Source organism: Coffea arabica, chromosome 9e, assembly GCF_036785885.1.
Source record: "Coffea arabica cultivar ET-39 chromosome 9e, Coffea Arabica ET-39 HiFi, whole genome shotgun sequence".
NCBI lineage: Eukaryota > Viridiplantae > Streptophyta > Magnoliopsida > Gentianales > Rubiaceae > Coffea > Coffea arabica.
In genome coordinates this window covers 26,918,363-26,921,304 of record NC_092327.1, presented here as the reverse complement: position 1 = coordinate 26,921,304, position 2,942 = coordinate 26,918,363, and positions in this window count along the sequence as shown.

Genomic DNA, 2,942 nt, shown 5'->3' with positions numbered 1-2,942 from the left:
ACTTTGCTAAGATGCTAGCCGTGAGGAACCAACTTTTAACCAGCATTTCTACTAATTTCCAACCTTGTAAGCTTTCATAAATGGTAGCTACGGTTGTTTTGAGATTTAATGGCTATATATAGTTCCACGAGTAGAGTTAAATTAAAGCAAATGAGAGGAAAACTCATGATAGTTACGTACCTAAATTGGCTTCTAATCACTTAATATTGTCCTTACAAATATTTCAAAGACTATAAAATTTGAGGGATTGGTGTAGTGGAAGAAAATTTAATTTACAAACCGCTTAGAATCTAGCTAGTTAAAAGGGAAATCAATGGATGTCTATAAGCCATAATTAATGAATATTGAATTGAGAAAGATATATTCATGATTTAAATATTATATAAAGATACAAACTTGGGAAAAATGTATAATTCTTGGTCTGAAATAATAAAGTTAATAAATTTTAAAATAAAATGTAAAATAAATATAAAATATGTTATATCTTGTGTTGTAAGCCAAGCTTGACTTTAGTAGTTTAAATCATAAAGTAACAAATGATGAGTGATAATATATAAATTGTATATTCATTTTAGAATTATAAACTTGGAAAATACGTATATTTCTTGGTTTAAAAATGATAAAGTCAATAAGTCTTGAAATGAAATGTGGAATAAATATTGAATACATTATACTTCATATTTTAAAGTCAAAATTGATTCTAATAATTTAAATAATAGGATAATAAATAATCAATGAACATCTACAAATAAAACATGATTCAAACGGCTTTATAAGCATTGTGTGTTCACCGTTAAGGTAATAAACTAGTTTTACTTATGATCTTAAGTAAAAGAGATTTATAGGACAATAAAGTACCTTAAAGGTAGTTATTTCTAAAATTTACCTTATTAAAAGTTAATGTTGAGATTGAGTACGATAAATCTAAAAGTATAAAAATAGTGAAGTCACAATACTGGAATTGCTACTTAAACTTCCTTTATTTTGGAAATTAAAAGTTGAAGTCACGAATGAATGTGAGAAAATGCACTAGTCGCCTCATTTAAACATAGCAATGACTTAGATTTTGGGTGGAATGGTGACTTAAGGCTAGAATACAACACGTATGTTGATTAAACTTTAGAACTTCACCAAATGAGTGGTTAAATAATTATGGCAATTATAACTTGTCTCAGGAGACAGCGGTATGCAAGAAAGCAATTTCGAGATCGAAGTGTAACTTTTGATTAGGGTGAGTGTTTTTCGAATTTATGTGTTTAACTGTTTATGTGTATCTAAGTGAAATTATGTGACAAATGTGTTTATCATGAATTATTACAAAATGATTCCTTGTGAAGTGTATCTCAATTGTTCATCGCCTTCTAAGTCGAGGATGTACTTTATCGCACTCGACTTAGTTGAGTTTGAAGGTCGATAATTGACTGAATGTTACTGTAAGTGCGCATGAATGTAAGGCGTATGTGTACCTCGCCGCATTGGCTGAACTGGGCCCCAAAACCCTCTGTTCAACGGACTATCCGAGCCAGCAAAGGGCTTGGTCGGGTAGGACGGTAGCTTTGGATAAATGTTTCGGTATACTCGAGTATTACCATGAGGTTGGGAGATTATTGAACTGATTATTGAATGTAAGGGATTGTTTATTGTTTTGAAGGACATAAGGAGGTGAATTGGCGGAGTGAATGCAATGATATTGAAATGAATGTATAATGACAGTGAAATGAGTGTCTCTTGACACTGAAATGAATGCTCAATGACATTGAAGTGGCTCTAATGCGAGCACCGTATCCTTTTAAAAGTGATTGTTTAGTGAAGTGTTTCCTCAATTGCTTAATGAAAGTGATTGTACAGTGAAATGTGCACTACTTGCTTAATTGTACTGATTTAAGTGTTTATTAAAGGTTGCTTGCTCGGCAAACCTCACTGAGCTTTAGCTCAGGCCTTTAGTTTTGTTTTCCTTACAGGAGTTGGTGGTCGGGGAACGAACGAGCGATCTTAGGGAGTTAACGTGAAGATTTTTATGATTGTAAATCTTTTCGTTTCATATTATGGTTGAAACTTTTGTATTGAGCTTGGTATTGTAAAAGATTTGAGCGTTTGGTTTTGGTTTATCAAAATGTTATCTCTGAAGTTAATGTAAGTGAGTGAGCCCTGGCGAGAGTCAGGCAGGCGATCCACTAACTTTTAGGGTATGCCCTAGGAGAAGATGGGGTTGTCACAGGTGGTATTAGAGCTCTTAATGAGTTCAAGCCGGGAGAGAGTTCTCGGACTGTGGGGAATAGCTTATTAAGTGTTGAACTAATTACTATTGCTAAGGGAATTAGATATGTATGTTGGGTAGGAATCTCAAACATAGGTGATTTACTCATGGAACTGGCTAGCCTGAGCTATGAATTAGTGTGACAGCCCCACCTCCCCCTAAGGCGAACCAAAGGGTTCGGCGGACCGCCTGCCCAACTCTCGCCGGGACTCAGTCATTCACCACAGTCCTCACTTAAAACCTGAATAAAATCACAAGAATATATATATTGCTATCTCAAAAGGGAGTACAAACATCGAATATACAAAGGTTCTCAATTCTACATACATCCAGCCCGTGCCAAGCACTAAGGCGAGAACCATTACAAAAATAGAGATCTAGCCTAAGCTAGTCTATACAAAGCTCCCGTCTTGGCTCGCCTTCCCCTGTTAAGGAAAACAAAACTAAAGGAATGAGTTAAAAGCTCAGTGAGGTTCCGAACACATAATCAAACAATCAATCCAATACATTAATCATAGAGTATCAATAGTTCAAGAAACATTTACAATGGAAAGCGATAATAACACATTTATTAAAAGGATACGGGCTCACAGGGAGCTATTTGTCCGTTCGTTCGTTCGTTCATTCTTCTGTCATTCCCCTTATTTCTCCAATCATTTAAAAATGCATTTTTGTAAGTAAAACC